General features: G+C 45.4%; 1 protein-coding gene across 3 annotated transcripts in view; it reads left to right on the plus strand.

The window, feature by feature from the left end:
* LOC309848357 (uncharacterized protein) overlaps positions 1–24,659 on the plus strand; it is a 242,332-nt gene that overhangs the window by 180,403 nt on the left and 37,270 nt on the right. The window contains exons 1-3 of one of the 3 annotated variants that reach the window (XM_082699848.1): positions 6,966–7,125; positions 7,532–7,861; positions 16,570–16,712. The gene's annotated coding sequence lies outside the window, so the exon portion shown is untranslated. Of the gene's footprint in view, positions 7,126–7,531; positions 7,862–15,905; positions 16,713–24,659 lie in introns of those variants that run through there. The other 2 variants (XM_082699849.1, XM_082699850.1) reach the window with 2 other exon arrangements.

A 24,659-nucleotide genomic window follows, 5' to 3' on the forward strand; every position in this document is an offset into this window, starting at 1 on the left:
ACTGTAGATTTCTTGTCGGAAACCATGCAAATGAGAAGGCAGCGGAATCACATCGTTGAGGTGCTGGAAGAACAAAACTGTCAGCCCACGATTTTCACCCTGGGGGAAAAAATCTCTCTCAACATTGAAGGCAAAATAAAGCTTTTTCTCCCCCTTAGAAATACAAAAGCTGAAAGAATTTATCAGCTGAAAATCCACAGTATACAAAATGTTAAAGGGAGTCTCTTGAGAGGCTAGAAATGACACCAGATGGAAATGTGGATCTGCACCAATAGTTCTCACCTGGAGGAGGTTTGGCCCCTCCCCCAGTCAGGGCTGATGGACACATCTGGAGACATTTTTGGTTGTCACAACATAAGGGAAAGGAGGGTGGAAGAAGACTCGCATCCAGAGAGTAGAGGCAAGGCATTCTACTAAGCATTTCACAGTGCACGAAGCTGCTCCCACCCCCGTCTCTGACCCCAGCAAAGAATATCAGCTCTAAAGAGGTTGGAAAAAAAAACCCTCCTCTAAACAATGGCATTACATGGGTACATGTGACTATTTTTCTTATTATTTAAATCTCTTTAAAAGATTATTAGACATTTAAGCAAAAGTAGTAACAATATAATGTGGGTTTTATAACAAATGTAAAAGTAAAATATGTGCCAGAGCACAGAGGCTGACGGCTGGGAAAATCAGGTGTCCTAATGCATATGTGTCTTATACTCTGTGGGAAGTGGTCTGTCATCCTTTGGAGGTAGACTGGGGTAAGTTAAATGTGTAACCATAGGGATGCCTGAGTGGCTCAGTCGATTAAACGTCTGCCTTTGGCTCAGGTCATGATCCCAGAGTCCTGGGATCGAGCCCCCGCTCATTGGGGAGTCTGCTTCTCCCTCTCCCTGCTCTGCCTACAGCTCCCCCTGCTTGTGTTCTCTGTCTCTAACAAGTAAATAAAGTCTTTTAAAAAAAGTTAAATGTGTAACTATAAACTCTAGAGTAGCCACTAACATAACAAAAAAAGAAAAGAGATAGCTAGTAAGCTACTGAAGGAGAGAACATGAATCACAAAAAATAATCAATTAATCCAAAAGAAAGCAAGAAAGAAAGGGTGGGGGGCGGATGACAAAGAACAGAGGAGAAAAGTAAAAAAAACCGAAACATATAACATGATAGATTTTTTTAAAAATATTTTATTTATTTATTTGACAGAGATCACAAGTAGGCAGAGAGGCAGGCAGAGAGAGAGGAGGAAGCAGGCTCCTTGTTGAGCGGAGAGCCTTGTTGAGCGGAGAGCCCGATGCAGGGCTCGATCCCAGGACCCTGGGATCATGACCTGAGCTGAAGGCAGAGGCTTAACCCATTGAGGCACCCAGGTGCCCCTAACATGATAGATTTAACCCAATCATATAAATAGTGATTTTAAATTTAAGGCCCAAACACACCAATTATAAGGTAGAGATTATCAGACTGGATTACAAAAAGACCCAGCTACACACTACCTTACCTGCAAGAGACTTCCTTTAGATAAAGACACAAGTAGAATGAAAGGTAATTGAAACAGACAAAAAAATGCCAAAGCAAAATTTAAAAAAAGGTTGAGATAACTATATTAATATCAGTTACTATATTAACTATATTAACATCCTAACGAAGAATAGTATGAGGTATAAAGAAGTTTCCTTCATAAAGGTATAGTATTGATTCTTCAACAGGACTTAACAGTCCAAAATGTTCACACTACTAATCATAGAGCTTTCAAATGCATGAGGCAAAAACTGGTAGTGTTTCAAGGAGAAATAAAATCATGATGATAGAGATATTTAATACTGCACTCTTACTAACAGAGGGAGCAAGTAAGCTGAAAATCAGTGAGGATATATAGAAAACTTGGACATTTGCTCAACTGATGTGACCCATTGACATTAGTCAATTAAAGAACACTCTACCCCCAAATTCAGATTATAAATTGTTCTTCGGGGCACACTGGACATTTATCACATTTTAGGCTGTAAAACAAATTTCTGAACATTTAAAAAGTCTGCAAGTCACTCAAAGTGTGTTCTCTGACCGTGATGGAATTAAGTTAGAAATCAATAATAGGACGATTTCTGGAAACTCCCCAGATATTTTGAAATGAAATAGTGCACCCAGCCTGTCTTTGGGTCTAGTGGGAAGTATTAGGTCACATTATTCTTCTCCTTGGGATTCAAATAGATAAACCAGTAAAGACATCAGGATGATTTAGATTCAGTCTTGCCTTCCCAGGAACAGTGGAAAGAACAATTTGATCCCCAATGGTCTTTGTAGTCCTAGGTCTTTATGCACAGACAATAAAATCACATAAACTCTTAGAGAGGAAAAAACTGATTTAAATTTCTAAAACACACTGTAATATGATAAAGACAAATACAATTTTATTGTCTTCAAACCTAATATATGGTTATTTAGCCGAACATTTTAGGTAGCACACTTTGAGAGGTTGTTTTTAAAAACATATAAAATAGAAATATAAAAATATTTTTAATGCTTTATAATTAGTATGGTCTTCTTACATTTGCTTTAGAGAAAAAAATATAAAAATGCTTTACAACTGACATGGTGTTCATAAGTTTGCTTCAGAGGACAGATAAGAATATTTAAAGGTAAACGGATGCCTCCAATCTGTTCATATAGTCTATGAAGATTTATAGTATAAGTAATTTGTTCTTTTAAATATGATAAACAGAAATAAGTATTCTGTTTTTCAAAAATGGCCCCAATGATATTTCCAATGACATTTATTTTCCTCTAGGACTTTCACATTCCTACCAACAGGAGGTGGAGTCTGATTCTCCTCCTCTCAAATATGGACTGGCTTTAAATGACTTGCTTCTGTTAAATGGATAGGGGTGGAAAGAATTCTGGGAGCCCTCCAAGGCTAGGTCAAAAAAGGTGATACAATTTCCACCTACTTTCTCTCTCTCAGGTTGCTTGCTCTTAGAACCCAACCACCACGCTGAAAGAAATCTGTGGAGAGATCCCACCCCATGGAGTTCTCACGTGGAGAGGACCCAAGGCCCCAGGTCACAGCCAGCACTAACCCCCCCCTCCCCCCAGACATGAAGGTGAGGGAACTTCCAGGTGATTTCAGTCATCAGCCTCCAGTCTTCCAGCTGAGAACTTGGACATCATAGATCAAGAACACATTCCCACTGTGCTGTCTAATTTTGGATCCAAGAATTCATGGGTCATGAGTGGTTATTTTATTCCACTAGGTTTCAGTGGGATAAACTCCACAACTGTAGTTACTGGAACACCAGGACCATCTTATCCACCATCCAGTTGGTTTAATAAACCCATTTTAATGTCATGTTCTTCATAAGTCATCACAAATTTTTTAAAAAAGATTTTATTTATTTGAGAGAGAGAGACAGTGAGAGAGAGCATGAGCAAGGAGGAGGTCAGAGGGAGAAACAGACTCCCCGTGGAGCTGTGAGCCCGATGCCGGACCCGATCCCAGGTCTCCAGGATCATGACCTGAGCCGAAGGCAGTCGCTTAACCAACTGAGCCACCCAAGTGCCCAGTAATGACAGATTTTGAGTCTGGATCTTAAGGTTTTAGTATACACTGTTTCAACATAGAATGTAAATACAATAACTGCTTATATGGTTATACTTGTATAATTTGCTACATTTCTGAATATCTTATTGACTTGAGAAATATTATACATGGATCTCGGAAAAGGCCACCATCTCCTATGGACCAGTATGTGAGCAGATCACCTCTCTCAGGAATAAGGCCAGATAACACTGTGGAGTTTTCCCACGCCGGTCCTGGAGGGAGTTGGGCCTGGGCTTGAATCTCGGTTCTATTGCATAGCAGCTGTTATGTACAAGAATGAGATCTACAGCACTTTCTTTACATCTCCACACCTTAATTTCCTTACATGATTTTTGGGAATAATAGTAGCATCAATCTTACAGGATTGTTAACAGTGAATAAATGATATAATGCACATGGGAAGTGTTTGTTAAATGTTGGCTCCTAGGGTTATATGTATGAAATCTGTCCATTTGAATGCATGCCTTGTCATACTACCTTGACTTCCAAATCTGGAAAATTTCCTTCAGTGACCCACTGCTGGGCAGAGCTTGTAAAGTGGACTTTTACAGGAACTCACTGTGCTGTTAATTGGGGTGACTTTCCAGGGATTGATGACTACTGTTGCCCCTTGGGACACCCCTAGAGAAGTGCAAAGTTGTCCCCATAGGACCCTGGGCTAATGCCCACCAACTTCCAGGTGTAAGTCAGTTTGTGTTTTTGTGCATGTCAAGTTTGGTCCAGAGATTCCCTTCTCTTGGCTTGTCTCACCAAGAGAAACACAGGAACAATTTTGCAGGATGATAATTTCCTGCAGACTTTTTGAGAAGTTCCACTGTTTGTTTTGGAAAACAGTGAGGGTAAAATAAAACCAAAAGATTTGCTTTTCTCCTCTGCCAGTCTGGCTCGGTTGACTTAGTGGCACTCACTTTGGGGACATGCCCCCGTCTCTCTCCCTCAGCCCTTCCAGAGAGAACAGTCTTGTGTGATTTTAATATGATCATGTCTTTACCATGTGGTCTATCAGCTGTCAGTGACAGTGTGTTTCAGAGTGTCTAGAAGAGGTTTTAATTGGCAAGATCTTTAGTAAATTTGCAAATTAGTGATCTGCCGGCTGATGTTATGACAATGTCTAAACACTATCAGTGCCATTTTAAAATAATCTTTCATCGATACAACATTCATTTTAATTAGCCAGAAAATGTTGGTCCTAAAGGAAGCTCTTTATAGTTTTAGGAATTCGGTGTGGGGTTATAGGATGGCTTTCTGAACTTACTTGGAAAAAAGAGATTTATTGCCATTCTTTGTATCTTGTTCAACTTAGGAGGTACTGGTCAGTATCCTGAATTATTGGAATGTAGACCCAGGAACACAAATGGGCAATACTCTTCTCTTTGGAGAGATGGCATGGGAAGAATACCAGCCTGACACTCCTTGATATCTGGATTTTAATCCTGGCTCAACCAGAATTGGTCAGTGTGACCCTGGGAAAGACCAAGAACGTGGGATCGAACACTTACTCTACACCAGGTACTCGGTATCACGTGTGTTGTTCCTTGCAAAACATTATGAGGTGAAAATCAGTATATCCGTTTTGGAGTTAAGGAAACAAATGGAGATGCAGGGAGTGGAGTTAGTTTGTCGTAGGTCATGGCCATCCAACTAGGAAGTGGTAAGAGACCCAGGTCTCTCTGCCCTAGAGACTGAGGTCTACACAATCATAAGTTAACCTCTCACTGAAAAGGCCCTCCATATTCAAGAGCCTAGATTTTCCCTTCTGTATAGTGACAGAGTTGGACTAGATGATCTTTTGCTTATAGTTTAGCTAGTATGATTCTATGTAGCTTCCACGTCTGGATTTCTGGGTCGCTGAGTTCCTTCTATGGTGGCTTCCATTCTCATGAAACCTGGCAGGTCCCTGTGGTACTCTTGGGAGGGTACTAAATTAAGGCTGTGGTACTGATTAAATGTATTAGCAGCCTTACAAGGACCAGTTTTTTTTTTTTTTTTTTTTTCTGGTTAGCAGAACTGGACATGACAACTTTTCTCACTGGCTTATAGATGTGATTCATGCCAGCCAAAAGCGCCACCATTTTCTTCCCTTCCAGTGATATCCACAAGTCACTGGTAGTGCTTAGCACCCTCTGGGTGCCCTATCAGTATTTACTAAGTCTACCTGATTAATATCCTTTGTAGTATCAGCGTAGGTGTAATTTAATTTAAATCTGAACAAATTCTCGGCTCTATCCAGCTGCACAAAAATGCATTAAAGAATATTTTTCTGGTATGAGTTTTTGCCCCAAAGCATGAAACCCAGTACAGACTCAGCCTAGGTTACAGGACAGAGATGCCAGATGGCTGCTAAAATGGACCCTTGCTTGGCTTTTTCTCTTATACAAATAATTTATGACCTACCACTCTGAACTTCTGATGGTGGGCTTTGTCGGCACCCTGACAGCTTTCTCTCATGTTGGTAGCTACCCTACGCTGCCTCTAGGACTACATTGTTCTTGGCAGCAGCCTTAAAATATCTTGAAAGGGGATCATCGGAGTCACTTGGCATTCCAGCCTCCTCATTTTACACAGTGCTGTTATTAGGAGGTGGACTGTCAGAATGCAGGAGTTCTGGTTTCTTTAGGTTTCAAGGCATGTGTTGAAGTTTCTCTACCCTTCAGGCTTCATTTGTAAAGTGGGAAGGATCATGCCTGCTTCTCAGATACTGAGTGAATTACAGGAAATGGGTTTTCTGGCTGTATTAGTTTCCTATGGGCTTTGTAACAAATTACCACAAATTTGATGGCTTTGTTGCCTCACATCTGAAGGCTGAAAGTCCAAAATCAAGGTGCTGGCAGAGATATGTTCCCTCTGAAGGTTCTAGGGAAGAATTCTTCCCTGCATCTTGGCTTGTGGCTCCATGACTATCTTTGCTTCTGTTGTCACATGGCCTTCTTCACTTCAAGTCTGTGTCCAAGACTCCCTCTCTTCTTTCTTGTAAGTATTGCAGTCATTAGACTTACGTCCTCATTCTAAAACTGGATGATTTCATTTTTAAGATCTTTAACTGAGTATATAGCTGCAAAGAACTTATCCCCAAGTAAGGTCACAATCTGAGGTTCTGGATGGACATGGATTTGGGGGTTGGAGGACACTGGTAAAGCCATGATACTATTTTCCACTTGGAAAATCTTGAAGGTTCCCAAACACACCAAGAATGTTTAAAATAAGCCAGGCAACCAAAAAAGCATGATAAATAGACAAGTTAAGGAAAGAGAGGGTGGTGTGAGGGGTTGGGTGGTGGTTGGTCTCCTGTAGCATCTGGGTCAGAAGGCTTCTCTGCAGAGGTAATATGTGCAACAATTTTGGATGCAGTGGAAGAGTGAGCAATGTGAAATGTTTTGAAAAGTGTTTTCCAGGTGGATGGAGCCGCAAATATCAAGATGCTGAGGAAGGAACCAGGTGATGTTTTGAAGAACAGCCAGGAGGCCAGAGTGGTTGGAATTGGCATGGGATGAGAGGAGATGAGGTTGGAACAGTAAATGCTGGTCTGGCCATTTGTAGCCAGTGTAAGACTTTGGGCTTCATTTTAAGGGTAATAAAACACCAGTGGGAGTTTTTGAGCATGAAAGCAGGCTAATCTGATTATATTTTCAAAAGTCACTGGGTTGCCATGGAGAGACTAGACACTGGGAAAGTATAGGATCAGGTTGGTGAGCCCGAGGGCATGCTGGTCATTGAGGCAAGAGATAGTGGTGCCTTGGAACGTGCTTGTGAGGATTATTTTCTGAGATGGGGAAGACCAAGACATATGCCCCGGCTGGTAATACTTACAGCCCACTCTTCTTCAACTCCTCATTACTGCTTATGTTTGCAAGGTTCCTCTCATGGGTACTGGTAGTTTCCGTGTCTTGGTTTTGAGATCAGCTCTCTGACCAAAAACTCATTGGTTGTCTTTTTCTTATATTTCTGAAGGCTTTGGAACAGGAAGCAGTTTCCTTCTGGAACGTCCCATCTGCTATGTACTTCTCTACTTGTGGATTTGCTCTGTGTACCTGGAGACAAATGAGGCACGGATGGCTGAACGGGCCTGTCTTCTCTGATTCACAGTCTCATTCCTCCTCCTGCATCCCATGTCTGCTCAGGACGTATGGCAGGAGCAGCCACCGCACCTGTGTGAGCACCTGCTTCCACAGACCCAGCTGTCTGGGGCTCACCTGAGCACACCTGTTACCTTTTCCTTCGAAAAGCCGGCCATTGATTTCTGACTTCAAAGCCTCCAATCGTATATGGGAAACCTTGGAGGTATTTATCTGCACCCAAGTCCCTGCATTCCAAACGGCTTTAGTTGCTTTTGCATGATTTGCAATTTGGTGACATGAGTGAGTTTGGGAAGCCGGCTGGCAAGGGGCAAGGGGCGGGGGTGCCGAGATGCCTGACTCCACTAACCACTGACTCTGCTACTACTAGCCTGATCCAGTTTACGGGAACTGAAACCAGACCTACTGAAAGTCTTGATGGATGCGGCATGCAAGGCAGGTGGGAATTGGTTAGAAAAAAAGGGAAAGAGGAGCAGCGCATATTCCAGTGTGACCCACAACACATTTAGTGTGGCAAATGCTTCAGCAAATTCCTCTTATCCACTTATGGAAAACCTGGCCCATTCCACACTGTGACAAAGAGGTATGTTTCTCTTGGACACATACGTACACACACATACACACATGCACACACGTACAGGCTCTGGAGCGTGTGTGCGCGAGCGCGCGCGCGCACACACACACACACACACACACACACACAGCCTTGCTTCATACCAGGCCTTTGCCAACAACGACTTCTTATTAAGTACTTCAGATTTAGGATAAAAGAATATGTAAGAACAGGAACACTTTTTCCCCCCGAGCATGAAAGAACTTTGTGCCTGTAGAATACGCACTGGCTCGCATTCAGACATAAATATGTACCACAACACAATTCCCTCCAGCTCAGAGCAGGGTTGCAAGAGAGCCTTGGATCTGAATGAGCAGTGCCTGAATTTTTATCCCATTACCCAGTGAAATCTCATCCCAACTCAGTCTTATTCCCTGTGTAAACCAGCTCAGATGACTCTTGAGCTTCCCTCTGAAGCAGTAGATTTCAGCAGATAACTAACTAATTCCTCTGGTTTTGTTATCAAAGCTGTCCGCCCACCCCCCATCTCTTACTCATTCTCCAACAGCTAACCTTTCTCTGCAAACTGCCGTTTTTCGCTTTTTAATCTGCCTGTTCCTTCCTCTCCGTGTTTAAAATGCAAAGGCCTGTTGTATCTGGACTATAATAACCTCCTTTCTGTCCCCCCCACTCCTCGCTGCCCCTGCCATGCAGACAACAAGCTCTACGTTTCTTTTGTCCACCCCGTGCTGTTGTCAGCTCTCGGCAGTGGACTTGGGCTATCCCAAGAGTGGAGGGAATCCAGCCCTGGTCTGGAGGCTGGGGACCCAGATTGGGACTAGTTTATAGTCATTGTCTCTAGGGAGACACCTCAAGAGGCCAGAGAAGTTGGTCCCCCCAGCAGGCACCTCCAGCCCCTGAGACTCAGTACCTGAGTCCTTGGCCATACATCTCCCCTTCAGCCCCCCTGGGCCAACTCCACTGAACCATGGTCAGGGTCCTCAGCAGACCCTTCTGTGCATTGCTATAGCCATGCACTATTCCCCCCTTGCGTTCTTTGTCATATATGGGTCTAGGGATCATCTACTATTTCCCTGGACCCTCTGTCAGGCTGGGGCTCATTGAGTCCCTGCTGCTTTCTAGTGTCTAGAACAAAGAATTGCACATCCAGACACTTTGCCTATATTTGCTAAATTCACTCATTTATTTGGTCAATCATTTGTAAATATGTTTTCCTGTTCTATGACAGAGATACTGTTCTAGGTGTATAATCAATGAACAAATGAGCAGAAGTGGGTAGAATTCCCACTGTCTCCTCAGGCTGCTGCCTTTTTGTGTTCCTCTTGAAGTTAATTTTTTTTTAAAGATTTTATTTATTTATTTATTTATTTGACAGACAGGGATCACAAGTAGGGAGAGAGGCAGGCAGAGAGAGAAGGGGAAGTAGGTTCCCTGCTGAACAGAGAGCCCAAAGAGCTAGCCACATCCAGGAGGGCCTGAGAGCCAGAGAATTGAGTCCAGGAGGCTGTGATGTGGGGCTCGAGCCCAGGACCCTGGGATCATGACCTGAGCGGAAGGCAGAGGCTTAACCCACTGAGCCACCCAGGTGCCCCTTGAAGTTAATTTTAAAGTTACTTCCCTTGGTTCATTTATAAACTAATGGACTGTAGCAGGTGTGGCACTGGTGAGCGGTGAGAATTGCCCCTGTCAGGGTAGGATGTCCAGTGGCTCCCCTGCCTACGATGCACTCCATGTCCGTTTCTAGATCTGTCTTTCCTGAACCTACTCAATCCTCGTTTCTAATGGAAAAAGAATTTCCGCCATATTCACGATTAGGAGACAGATATACACTGGGGTGTCTGGTGAACCAGCAGGGTAGGAATGGGAAGGGACAGAAACTAAAATACATCAATACTGGGGAGTTCTGGAGAAAATGTATCCCTGTGAGAGAATATATCCACAGGGGGATCCAAGGATGTGAGGGTTTAGCGATTTCTCTCTGAACTCTGTCGAAATCAGCAGCTCTGTGAAGGGATCTAATAGAGTGTTAGGGACGGAGTGTTTGTGTCCATGAAAAATCCGTATGTTGATTCCTAACCTCTAAGGTAATGGTGTTAGGAGGTGGAGCCTTTGGGAGGCGATCAGGTCATGAGGGTGCACCCCTCCGGAACTGGATTGGTTCCCTCTTAAAAGAGACCCCGAGGGAACTCTCTCGATCTTTCTGCTACGAGGACACAGGAGAAGGAACGGTAGCCATCTATGAACGAGAAAGTTTGCCCTCGCCAGACAGCAAATTTGCCTGCACTTTCATCTTGGACTTTCAGCTTCCCGAACTGTGAGAAGTAAATTCGTGTTGTCCAGGAGCCTCCCAGCCTGTGTGGTGTTGCTACAGCAGACCGAACGGACTCCCACACAGAAGGAAGTTATTATTTGTTTTTGTATCTCAGAAGTAAGTTATGGGGCTATCGGACTCCAAGGGCAAGGGTATCCGCGTGTGGAACGATGGACCCAAGGGTGGAGAAAGAGGCTGCCCGATTCCTGGAGCCTCTCAGAAGTGTCTCAGATGAAGAAGTCCTCTCAGAGACCCTGGAGCCATACTAGCAGGGTTTGTACAGATCGTTATTAGTGTGACTGTGACCTTTTTGGATCCCCTCAGGCAGGTGGACAGGCAGGACATTCTTGTTTCTGGCCTTTTAGATGGATTCTGCTTCTATAAGCCCACGCCTCCATGGACAGGCCCCAGGGGGAACCACAGCCTCCGTCTCCAGCCCCGGCCCTGTCAGCTCCCCCGCTAGTCCGGGTCAGCCTGCCTGGTCTCACTTTCATTCTCACAGCCTCCTGGACTCGATTCTCTGGCTCTCGGGCCCTCCTGGATGTGGCTAGCTCTTTGGGAAGATCGTTTTTTAACTGTTGAAAGTCTGCCACTGTAGGGACTCTGTCTCCCACATCTGGGTCCAGACAGCACAGGGCAGGTGGAAAGAAACTCCCCCGACCCCCTACCCTGCCCCACGCCCCCGCCTGCCATCCTCAGACCAGGAGACACCCCCATCAGCGCCCGTCCCGGAGTGCGCAAAGCATCAGCTCATTCTTTCCTTCACTTGGCAAAAGAGCAGACGAGTTCATTTGAGCATCTCCGTACTAGTAGCTGATTTGCCTTAATAAATTGTTCCTTTAGGGTGTATTTGCCATTTAAGGGCAATAAGGCCTATCCTGTGGATCTCTATGATGAGCGTTTCAGGCAGGAGTGACAGGTGGGTGGGAGATGGTTTTCTGGGGTGGAGAGAGCTCTCATGGGAGCTGGTCAACATTCACGTGTGTGTGAATCTCAGGGGATCCTGTTGAAACGGCGACCCTGATTCGGCGGCTCTGGCGTGGAAACCGAGACTCTCCTCTCCTAACCAGCTCCCAGGCCATGCTCTGAGGCCACATTTTGAGTAACAAGGCCTGAAGCCACAGACACCACCCAGGCAAAAGCTACTCTTCTACACCTGCGACGTGTTCTCACCATCCAGGCAATGACAGCCCTACTCAAAATGTTGAATGAGCTTTTTTGGTTGGCTCCTAGATAGAGGAAGGGAAGTTTCTTATAACCGAAAAGGAACTCATTCCAAACTGGAATTCAGTGACATAAACAAAGTTCCGTGAATGATGTTCTTGTTTTCTCACAACTGGTATTAATACTGTTTCAAAAATACTGCGAAGAGCGCCAGGGAAGTCGCCCTGTGCTCAGAGGGGGGCGGGTGGCGATCATTAAGGCCCACAATACGCTGGACAGGAACGATCCCTTTAATCAGAAAAGCTTCCAAACAGGCTGGGTCACGGGAGCCAGGTTAGGAGAATCAACAGATGTAAAAAAGTAAGTCCTTTGCAGAATCAGAGTGGGGCTGACCAGCTTCCTGTCTCCTCTTCCATCTCTCGGTCCTGCTGAGGGCTCACAAGGGAATGTGCCACCTGGCCAGTGAGGCCTCCACCCTCCTCCCCCCCACTTCTCCACTCCCCCCTCCCCCCTCCCTCCCCCCATGGCACTGCCCCACCTCCTGCAGATGCCTCTGCTTCAGGGCAGGAGGGCGAAGGGGTGGAGGGACTTCGGGTTTCTTTTTTTTCCATCTGCAATTATTGCCTAGGGTGTCCTCTGGGTGATGCTAGAAGATAAGTTCTTGTCGTTACTGGAGCGCTGTGATTATCCCCTGCGGTACTAGCGGGGAGCCCAGCCACAGGGCCCTGGCACTGAGCTAGGCCCAAGGGGGGAGGCAAACAGCGAAAAGAGCTGCTTCTAGCCACTGAGGATCTTATAAGGTAGCTGGGAAGGGAAGAGCCACATTTGAAAGATCACTAACCACATCCAGCAGGAAATCGTAAGTTCCAAACGAGTGATACACACAATAAGGATGTGAGCTGATGAGGGCATGGGGAAACTTTTAAATGAGGTGATCAGAAAGGCTTCATCGAGAAGGTAGTAATTGACTGGGTCCTGGAGGGGAAGGAGGAATTGAAGAGTGCCTGAGCGACTGAGATTGTGCAGCTTCCAAAAACATCCTCTTGCCCGAATCCCTTTGTGGGAATGGCTTGGGGAGAAATGGGAAGTGTGCTTTGATAGCTTTTGGTGATGGAAGAGGCCAGCGGCCCCAACTGTAGCCCACCAGACTTTCACCAGCCAGGAAATGCCCAGCTCACTTTTCTGGGTCTCTATTTCTTGCTGGACTCCATAGAGAATCGGAAAGATTAGGATACAGTTCAGGTCTACCATCTTCATTATTTTCTTAAAAACTTGCTTTATGGGGAGATGCTCTAACCGGGAAGCCCGAATGTCTCTCTGTACTTCAGAAAACCCCTTAGCACCTGATTTTCAGCTTTAAAAATTGTCATTTATATTTTAAACCCCAAAGCATTCCATATTTTAAACATTGGCAGATATAGGTTAATAATGGCAGGGCTAAAAAAAGTCTATAATAATCTTAAAAAAAAACAAACAAACCAAAAACCAACAACGCTAAAGCTATTTTTTTTTTTTAATTTTAAACTTTAGGCTTCACATTTCAAAGTTTTATCAAACTGCCCCCCCCCATAATTTAAACCATTGTTTTCCAAGGGAAATTTAATAATAAGAGCTGCCACGTGTTTCTGCTTAATTTTTGAAGCCTGTGTTGTGCAGTCAAAGATTCTCATTTGAAAATAATTCCTGTCCTTATTCTGAAACTGCCAGGGGAATAAAATTTAAAAAACATGTTGCAGCTCTCAAGTTTATGTTTTGCCTAAAGCCAAGCAGTGCTGGAAGATCAAAGTTGGGAGTGCCATTCTAAAGTTAGAACCGCAGCCTTGCAAGGCACTTGGAAACCCAGAGCAGGGGCCCAGCAGCTGCCTGTCTAGGTCCTCGGGTAATTAGCTCCGGTGCAAACAGAGAGGCCCCTGCTCCTCCCCTCAGGCGGGGCCCCTGCCTCCAAGCTCCCAATGCCCCGCCCCCCCGCCCCCCTTCCCCCCCCCCCCCCCCGCCAGTGGCCTGGGAAGTGGATCCCCAGAGAGATGGGACGGGCAGCATATTTTTAGACCACATGTGTGCACTCTGCTGGCCCCCTGCATTCCACAATTTGCATTTGTGAGGAGCAGGAGCCTGCTGGGTCTGCCCTTAGTGGGGGCTCTTTGTCAACATGACGGATTCATCTAACAATATTTAAGGATGGGCGAACTGGGGCATGTTTGCTATTCTCAAGCCCTCTCTTGTTCTCTCTTAAAAAATGAACATAGGTATATGTGTGTGTCTGCATGTGAGTGTGGGCACGAGTATGTGTGTCTGTGCGTTTTTTCTCACCGAGCTCTGAAGATCTGCTTCCTCACTCCCTTACCAAAGCCCTAACTTGACACTTTCCAGCCTCTCTAGAATTGAGGGTCAAGTAGGATTTCTTAAAGCCACAGGAGAACTTCTAAAGACTGCCCACGTGTCTCCATTCACCTCCTTTGGGAAGTTGTACTTGGGAGCACTGAGCCAGTCTGAGGGTGTTATGGTTCAGAAATTGTAGGGGTCCAGGCAGATACGTGACCAGATATTAATGCAGCTCCTCACGGGAGAGGTGCCCGGCCTTGTCCCCCTGAAAATGAACTTGACCCATAAATGCACCTTGGTCTTCGAGAAACCACGATGAACTTTGGAAGACAGTCAAGAGATCGGGGGAAACCCAAGCCTTTCCCCTTAGCCTGCCGTTGATGGTGGGCGCTCTCTGGTGCCTTCCCCGAGGCGCTCCTCCTGTCGCGTAGGCTTCCCATTCCCCTGGCAGCTGTTGGAGGAGAAGCATGCGAAGGCCCTCTTTCTAATCTGAGCGAGCTCCAACCACTTCTCAATTTCAGGTAGATGGTTTTTACACAGAGCCTTGGTTTTACAATGGCTGTAACTCTGCAGCCCTTGATACATTCCCGTGTGCAGTTGATAATAGGAAAAACAGGTGAAGTGCTAAGTCTCGCTCAAGCTGTCCACTTAGCTATTTTTACCCTCAGTGAGCTGAATCAGCTCTCTCTCGGTGTTCCTTTCCTAGAACAGAGGAAATCAGCGCCTTCTGAACAAGAGGCCGGTGGAGATGCATTCTCCTTCTGCCCAAACACTCTCCCAGTTCATCTTTGGAGTTTTGTGCCGTGGTCTTGGGAGAAACACACTTCCTTCTCCCAGTGGCGTTGCTCTGAGCTGGGGAGGCCCACAGGAGGGTCTCACGCCTCTCCCGACAGAAGGGGCCCAGATAGCCAAAGCTTCTGTCTGTGGTCTTGACACCAGTCGTAGGGGAAAAGGACAAGTTATTTTAATCCCTTTTCACCTCTACAAATCCCAGCCCTAAAAGCTGCTTGAGGTAGAGGCCTCAGCGTTGATGGTGGCAAGGTTATGACATGTGGGTCTGTTGGGATGGAGACAATGTATTTGGCATGCAAGAAGACACGGATTTGGCGAGGAGGGTGTTATAGGCTGAATTTGACCTAACCCCCAGCATCTCAGAATCTGACTGTGTTTGGAGATGGGGTCTTTAAACGGATAATTAAGTTAAAAGAAGGTCATTAGGAAGGGTCTGGATCCAACATGACCAATGTCCTTATAAAAAGGGACAATTTGGACACAAAGATGGGCAGAGGGAAGATGATGTGTAAAGACACAGGGAGGAGACCGTGGCCATCTGCAAGCCCGAGAGAGAAGCCTCAGAAGAAACCAGCCCTGCTGACACCTTGATCTTGGACTTGAAGCCTCCGGAACTCGGAGACAATAAATGTCTGTTGTACTTTGTTACAGCAGCCCTGGCCAACTGAAACAGTTTTTGGTTTAGCACAAGTGTGGTACAAGGTCACACCAGCGAGAGCTGTTGGACAAATCCATTCTCTAAAAATGTACCTGGACAGGTGTTCCTACAATGATAGGGAATGAATAGAGCCCATTTTGTTGGGTGTATTTTATACACCTATCTCTTTGGGGGATTCATTAAAGAAGGAGGAAAGGGGACTGATGTACCCTAAGGACATGACACTGTGCAGTTTTTATTGTGGGGGAAAAAAGCACGACACCGCCAAACTGGCAATTTCTCACAATACCAGGTGCGTTCCAGATTGGTGTGTGGGCTTTTGTGAATTGGTTGCATATAAATGAGGAACATTTAAATAAAAAGGAGATCTAGAAACTTTCACTAGTTTGGGGCTTTTATTTATAGCTACTTCTGCACAGTGCTTATTTCCCTTAGCCCGTGAGTTTTGTGCCATGGCAATCCAAGAGGTTTTTGCATGAAGTGCTATGGGCTTCAGTGTTCAGATAGGGTGCTGCGAGCCCCTCCTTTACGTGGAAAACAGAGAGAATGGCAGGAGAAAATGGGGCTGCTGAGAAACCCGATTTGCAGAGGGTGTGATTTAGTGAAAAGAGAATGGAGCGGGCATGAATCCCAGCACATATAGGACTGTCAGGGTGATGGTGGCGCATTCTTTAACTTCCCAGAACCACTGAGTCCTTGGCTCCAAAATGAAGGGCTGGACTAGGAGAAGGCTAGGGTCGCTTCTCACTCTGATTCTAGGGACTCCCAGGAAGGTCAAGAGCTAGTGCTAGCCGTAGCTTTTGGAATGGGAGAACAGAACCCCAAATTGTTGCATCTGACCTCCCTATTTGACCAAGGGACATTGTCTTCTCCTGACATAGTCCCAGGGGACATCTCTCTGAGGGCAACTGCCAGCCTGGTGCTGTCTGCCTGCAGTTCCCAAGCCGGCCGTCCCCGTTCTGTGCCACAGCACTACTACTTTGCCTTCATCACTGCTCTGCTCAGTGCCATCTTTGTAGCTCTGGGAAGTACTCACAGGGAAGTGTTTAATCCTGCAGTTTCATTTTACGGCCTTTTCCTCCCCTGTTCTAGGAAGACCTGGCTGAGAGTGTGCACCACCATTTTGCATGACTCGCTTCTCTCATCTCTGAATGGACCTTTGATACGAAGATTGAGCTGCTGATTAGTGTAAAGGAGATGATGTCTGCAGTGCAGTGAACACATAGCAAGGACTCGTATGTTATGTTTCTTTGTCTTTTGCAAAATGGGTGTAATTATTATCTGCTCCATGTATTAGCAGGCAGGACCTTGCCAGTGCACGTCTAACACCTTGATAGCAAGCTCCAAGTGGGGCTCGTGTCAGACTTGTTTATCGTGTGACTCCACTCCAGGTTACCATTTTGCATAGCACATAGTAGGTCCTGATGGAGTAATTCTTGGTTTGTGATTTTTCTTTGAAAGGCCAGTGAACCCCTGGTTATAGGGACTGTCGAGATCCAAACACTCATCATTCATTCTCAGTGTTGATTCAAATTGACCTCTGAGCCTTCCAAGCACCTCCCTTTGCCATGGAAAGTTTAGGCTCACTTCTAAGATGGTCACACGTATTAATGGCATTTGCTTATTCCTAAATAGATGGGACAGGGTTTAAAATGCATTTGAAATCCAATACTGAAGGTTAATTGTAGATAACATCAGCCCGTTTCAAAACAACCCATTGTTAAAGAAGTTGGGAAGGAAAACGGCTCCTCGGCTCCTCGGGATGGCAAAGTGAACCCCCACGATTGTTACAGGGACGCAGGGTTTTACTAGGAGGTATAGACCCAGACAAATGGAATCACAGGAGCACAGCGGAATTTGTATTTTTCCAAAGGTACATAAAAAATAAGCCATAAAAAGCAGTGCTCTTCAATGGAAATTTACAGAGCACATAGATTTGGGGATATTAGTATTCGGTGAAATTGCTCTTATTTCCAGGGGCTTGTTTGGAGAAGCATGATCAGACCCATAAGCTGATTTGGACCCAGGCTTCTTGATTTGAGGCTGAGGGAACTGGGGATATTTCGCATGGGGAAGAGAAAATTCTGGGTTACAAGGTAGCCTTCTTAAAATATCTGAGAGCCTATCTTGTGAAAGAGGAAATGTGTTTGTTCTGTGTCCCCATGACAATCACAGGGGGTTCACTTTGCCCTTGCAAGAAGCCTGGTTTCCTTTCTAACATCATTAATAATGGGTTGTTTTGATATGGACTGATTTTGTCTACAATGAACATTCAGCACCCACTGGCAGAACTACAGTCTATGGGTGAAACGGGCAAGAAGAAAGATTTTTGTTCCAATGTTAGCCAGAGCTTTCTAACAACGAGCTCTGGATGTGTGGAGCCATAGATGAAGTCAGTGGACAGGATTAATGTAGGAGAGGAGGTTGGAGTCAGAAGACCACCAAAGCCCCTTCTAGTCCTGGGATCATGATTCTTTATACCTGAGTCCTTAATTTAATTTAATTTTTTAAAGATTTTATTTATTTACTTGAGAGAGAGAAAGCATGAGAGGGGAGAAGGTCAGAGGGGGAAGCAGACTCCCCACAGAGCTGGGAGCTCGATGCGGGGCTCGATCCCAGGACTCCAGGATCACGACCTGAGCCAAAGGCAGTGGTTTAACCCACTGAGCCACTCAGGCGCCCCGGAGTCCTTCATTTTAAAGACTGGACTCAGTTATAAGATAGTTCCAAAATCACAAGGGAAGGAGTCTCAGATGGTATGAAAGAAAACAAAACTAGAACTGCAAGCTGGGTTGGTTGTAAAGGTTTTTGTGATTTCTCTTCAGTTCTTGGATTAGAAATGTTCAAGAATCAGTCCCACCTCCAAAGGCAAGCTGAGTCTGTTGAAGATCTCAGAGTTCTCTATGTGAAAGGCCGTGGACTGAGAGTACAGATAATGACTCACCCCAGTGACATAGGGAGGTCTCTACAAACACACCGGCAGGAGGGCAGGAGGTAATTATTTGAGCAATGAGGCCAAGAAGTGGTAGATTTAGCTTGAGGGAGCGAATCATTGTTCTTCATATGGTATTGAATGAGGTAAGCTGCACCTTGTATAGTCTACAAAAATTCATTTACCATCTTCTGTTCCATCTATGACATGAGGACAGCAAAGTCTTTTACAAAACCATGAGGAGGATAACAGTGACGGTTTATCACTTGGTAATTGTATACCTTGTGGTGTGCAAATGGCTTTCGAAGTAATGTGAGGGAACAATAATATCTTACCTGTTAGCCTATCCACCCAGCAGTAGCTAGTGAAGTTGAATTGTTTGCCGTGATAATGGGGGGGGGGGGAACCAAACAAGCAAAACAAAACAAAACAAAACAAACAGCATGGTAGGGCCAGGGATGTGGATCTCCTCTGTTTTCACAAGGACAGCTTTGTATTTTTATAAGATCTCTTTTCTTGGGAAAATATCAATGATCTGGTCCTTTGGAGATTTAACACAAAATAAAATAAATTCAAGAAGGTGGGTGCAGCCTTTATTGGTTATGAAACAGCTCCCTCAAAGCACCCACTAGAATTAATTCAGCTGAATCTACTTAGCTACTCATGGTCCGTTCATGAGAAGCCACACATTGTCTCACGGCTTGCAACTTTAGACTTCTAAGTTTAGCTAAGATGGGGTTTCAGCTCCAGCCCTCATCACCAGCTTCCCGGGGACATTGATGAAGAAATGAAACCTCTCTAACTCTTCACTTTGAAGGATTGCTCAGGATGTGTTTTGGTGCAGGGGACAGGAACTCTGACTCAGGGCATCATAAACATGAAGGTCATTTGTTGTCTCACATAAGGAGAAGCCTTGAGATAGAGTGTTCACTCCGTAGCTCCATGATGTCATAGGGACTCTTTTTGTCTTTTGTTTGTCATCCTGATGAGGTGGCCTTTTGCCTAGGCAGACTGGCCTCAGGCCTGCAGGATGGCTGCAGCAGTTCCAGACATCGTCTCTGGTTATTCCTTCTTGTAAGCAAATAAACCTTTCCCATAAGCCACCAGGAAGACTTCCCTTTTATCTGACTGGTCTGACTGACACCATCTTGAAACTAATCGCTGGCAAAGTGAACAAGAGGGAGATGACTGATGTAGAACAGATATTGGCAAACTTTTCCTTAATGGTCCAGATAGTAAATATTTTAGGCTTTGCTGGGCATGAGGCAAAATCGAAGACATTACATAGGTGATTATATAACCATTAAAAATATAAACAACTTAAAATTTAAAAACCATTATGTATTAGACAGGGCTTTCCAGAGAAACAGAATCAATAGGAAGGTGTTTGTATGTATATATGTATAAAAATGTATATTTATACATGTGCTTATCTATGTATCTTTCTATGTATCTATCTATAGAGAGATTTATTTTAAAGATTAGCTCATATATTTATGGAAATTGGCAAGTCCCAAATCTGCAGGGTGTGCCAGCAGCCCAGCAAACCAGGGGAGACCTGATGCTGCAGTTCAGGGTCAAAGGCCATCTGCTGGCAATTCCTTCTTGTTCAGGGAAGGTCAGTTTTTTAAATTTTATTCAGGTCTTCAACTGATTGGATGAGACCCACCCACATTATGGAGGACAATCTGCTATAATCAAAGTCTACCAATTTACAAATCCCATCTAAAAAGACCCTCACAGAAACATCTGTAATAATATCTGAGCCCTGCAACCTAGCCAAACTGCCAATAAAATTAGCCATCACACAGGTGGCATGGTGAATTTGGTCCTGGGCTATCCTTTGCCAGACTCTGGCTTCAAATGATACTTGTGATGGGAATAGGATCATTTGTCTTACAAGTGGACACCTGAACAAAACAACAGTCAGTCAACAAAGAACAAAGTCGATGGGCCGACCACCAACACTGTTATGCCAGTCCACCGATTCAGTGGAGGTTTTGGTAGAATGAGAAAGAAATGCATTGAGAAACTTGAAAACACTGCATTAGAACATGGAGTAGAGACCCTGATCCAGCACTTCCCTACCTCAACTGCTGTGTGGTTTTTTTTTTGTTGTTGTTGTTGTTTGTTTGTTTTTAATGAGTGACTCGGTATTTCTATTTGTCAGCACCTGTGCTGACCTGTTCTTCTCTTCCTGTGCAGGAGGTAGGCCCTGCTGCTCTCCATGCATGAAAGAAAGGCAACCTGTGACTGCTTATGGAGGGAGTGGGATGGGGCTGTGAACATTGCTTCTGTAGGTGGTAGGTATACCATTTGGGTGCAAGCAGGTGCCCTCCGTGGAAGAGGAGCATTTAAAGGACCAGGTGCTGTGCATCTTGGCAGAGGTCAGTTTCCTGGGTTGTCTCCCAGCAAGAGATGTGGGGACACTCTCCAGTTGCCCTTTGTGCAAGTGAGCATCTGAGGGGCCACCTGTCCTGCCCAATCTCGCAGGGTTCTTTTTCAATTCAGATCAAATGAGAGGTATTCTAGTGCCGAGAACTGTGCTGGACAATGTTCTGGGCATTGGGAAGGTAGCTTTGTGTAAGGTAAGGTGCTGGCCCTCCTGAAGAGGGAGATTTAGAGGTGGAGACAGATTAAACGGACTATCATATGACACTCCACTGTGATGGGTGGGGGACACCAGCATCTGAGTCCACTTTCCGAGATGTGGGAGGGATGTTTTTGCTTTCCACAACAACTGGGGGCTATCCGGGACATTTGGTATCTTGTGGTTGGGGTGTCAAGTGTCCCACAATGCATGGGATGGTCCCATACAACAAAGAATGGACTCACTTAAAATACCACTAATCCATGGAAACAAGCTAAGGGACTGAGTGATGATCTTTCAGTTGAGGGAAGTAGAAGGAAGCTATAACACCAGCCCCCTTCCTCCTTCCCACATTAGGAGTGTGACACCCACAGGACAAGAAAGCTGGAATCCTCTGGGCTTCTTCCTTTGGCTAAAGCTCATGTTTCTGCTGAAAGTCAGGAAAGAACTGGGAATAGCTTTGGTGAAAGAGGGACTCCCCTTATCGCTTTGTCAATTGTGACTTGCACAACTCCAGGGGGAGCCATTCATGTTTCAATCACTATTAATTTATGTAGCTATTACCACCCTTTCCTGGTAGCTGGCAATAAACTATCTTGAGAAAGGGACCCTTAGCTAATTCTCACTGAACCGGAGGCAGGGCTAGACTATAGGGTGGCAAGAGAGAGTGACATGTGGGGGGGAACTAGTATGGAAGACTGGGCGATGGGACTTAGCAGCCGACCACAGTAGTGACAGTGGCCAGGGAAGGATTCTCGTTGACCAGAGGGTCAACCCATTGTAGGAGCGACAAAGTGACAGGCCTTCAGGAGGCATCAGACTGATGGGGATCGTGTTTTAAGTTTCTACTCAGGGTGAGAGAGATGCCCAGGGCCTTTGCTCTCCTTCTCTGACTAGTGTGGAAACAACTGGATTGTGGTCTCTGGTAGGAAGAAAACACACTGTTCTGACCACATGCTGAGGCGGCTGGACGCTCACCCAAATCTGGAGCACATGCACACCAAAAGGGGATGAGAAGGTTTGTTACTGCCCTGAGCACTCCGGCTTACATCTACAATTTTCCCCAGAGTCCTGTTCACCTACGCTCAGGACTTACCCACCACCAAAATGGGCTTAACCTTTTGAGCTTCAGTTTGGCACCTCGTGCTTTTCCAAGTCTCAGGGAGAGAACAGGGCAGACCACTCAGGCAGGTCCCTAACAGCCCCCCATGCCATGGGGAAGGGGCGTGCTGTGGTGAGAGTCCCCAGACACGAGACTTGCAGGATTGGAGTCTCTTGCAGTGCCAAAGGAGAGCACTTGGAGTGCTCAGTGTTTCCTTGCCAGCTTGCCCAGATGCGGGGCGCTCCTGGAAGACGGAGGGGTGAGACTTAATAGCTGTCAGCAGTCACACAAAACAGTGGACTCAGACCCTCATTACATACTTCCTGTCTCCCTGAGACACAGCCCTGGTTATGCTCAGACATTTGGGATGGTGGCCAGGGAGGAGAGAAACAGGGCTTTTAGGGCCCTTTCTTCTGGATGGCTCCATTCTACCTGTTCAGGGAAGAAGGCCAGAAGGTGGGAAGCGGAGGCTGGCTTAGCTCAGGGAGGCAGGTCCAGTGGCTCTCGTGTAGTTGGGTAACCCAGGACTTCCTGGGGTTTGTTTGCGCCAGAATCATTGAAATTGATAGACATATATTCTGCTTTAGATCTTGGGTGCTAGAACTTTCCCTGGGCTCAATTCCACCGGCACATCCATTAATGAGAGCTGAACATTTTCTGGAGACAGGATCAGGGCAGCGCGCTTAACCAGGGTCCATATTAAGAAGTGATGTGCTGAGACTTGGTTTCCACACCTCCCAAAATGAAAAGTGGCACCACTCTTAGCTTTCCTCCCGAGGCTGAAAAATAAAATGATGAATTGAATGCTAAATGCCTTGCAAGCTAAATACACTTGGGGATATAAGCGAGCAAGAAAAGAAAGGAGGCAGAGTTATTGAGGCAACAATTCAGATTTAATTGCATCTGATATAGACCACCCTTTAAAAATAGTGTGGTCGGTTAAAGGCTGTAGGAATTTATGGAACTATCTTATTGCTTCCAGGGAAGTTGACAAGTCCGGACTGAATCAGGAGAATCAGCATAAATCTCAGCCGATGCCTAATTTTAGAGATGTCTGGTCCTTGAAGGAGTCTTGCCACAGCCAGATGGGGTGGGAGACAACATTTGAGGATGGAAAAGCATGAGGTGCCAAACTGAAGCTCAAAAGGTTAAACCCATTTTGGTGGCGGATAAATCCTGAGCAAAAATAAATCGGATTTTGGGGGAGAGTTGTGTACGTAAGCTGGAGTGCCTGGGGGGGGGCTGCGGGAGTCTTGAAGAATCACAGGGAATTTTTAAAATTCCTCCGGGCCTGGATGTTGTTCATCTCGAAAAAGCTGAGCTCCTTCTCCCGGAGAGCTGCCCCAAACAAGAGAGCAGGGTGACCACAGGCTCTACAGGATTTTGCTTCCTTATGTGTCCACGACTGACATGCCCTTCTCCTCTGTTAGCAAGACTTCAGTGTCCTGCTGAGGTCATTCCTGATCGCTGAGATGCCTGGAGAAATGAGGCCCTTCTTCTGGAGCATTCTTCTACTTCTGTGTTCTCTGTTTGACATGGTGTTCCACGTCCATTTGTTCACATCTCTGCTTCTAAAAGTTTTCCAAGGAAGCCTGCTTCCCATTCGTCTGTGCAAAGCCTGCTGTATCATAGCACCTGGCACTTGGGAAGTGTTCAGTTATGACAAGAGTTGAGCTCAACTCAAAGGATTAGCCTGGAGGTCTCAATGGTAAATGATAGCTCTTAGGCTCTATAATTTTAAATCCAACTCACTGAGGGAGAAGGGCGTGTGAGTGCTGACATGGCCTTTGTGCTTCTCAGAACATCGGTTCTGGTGCACATGTTATTCTGATTGTGTTTATTATTATTATCATTATATTCTTCTGGGGCCAGGGACAACAGGAGCAAAGAGACTTTCTGAAGGAGTTGAACAAGTGCTTATTCATTTAAGGGGTTGTATTACCAGGAACCAAATCACTGAGGATCCTGTTAAAATACATTTGAAGTTTAAGATTGAGAGGGATTTGGGAAGCGTTTTTCAAGACTTTGTTCCCAGACCATTTGCCTCAGAGTCTTTTGCTTAATGCATATTCCTTGGCCCTGGTCCTGGACCTACAGCTCTTTGGGTATGCCCAGGAATTCGCACTTTAGACAAATTCCCTGGGTGACACCAATATATGCTAAAGTTATAAAATAACTTCGGTGGGCTTGAAGATGGGGGGAATTTAGCCCAAGCAGCAGAACCAGGTGTGGATTTGTTGCAGTGCAAGGGACAGAGCAGTCTTTAGAGTCCGAAGTTTTCGCATGGAAACCCTCAGGGAAATGCTTGTTAGTTTCATGGTCACCAGCAAGTGATGTTATCTGTCTCAGCTTCTCTTTCTCCGTCTGTGAAATGGGGATACTCATGTTTGCCTTCTCGTAAAGATTAAAGCTAACATATGTAAAGGACTTGGATGTAGAATTTGTTCAATCGGTGGTAGTCAAGATTACTTTTTGGTAGCACTCATTGGAACGATGTCATCCCAGTTTAAATAGGCACTTACCTGTTAAGGAAAGGAAGATAACTTCCTAGTAAGATT

The sequence above is a fragment of the Mustela nivalis genome (genome assembly GCF_964662115.1).
Source record: "Mustela nivalis genome assembly, chromosome: 14".
Classification (NCBI taxonomy): domain Eukaryota; kingdom Metazoa; phylum Chordata; class Mammalia; order Carnivora; family Mustelidae; genus Mustela; species Mustela nivalis.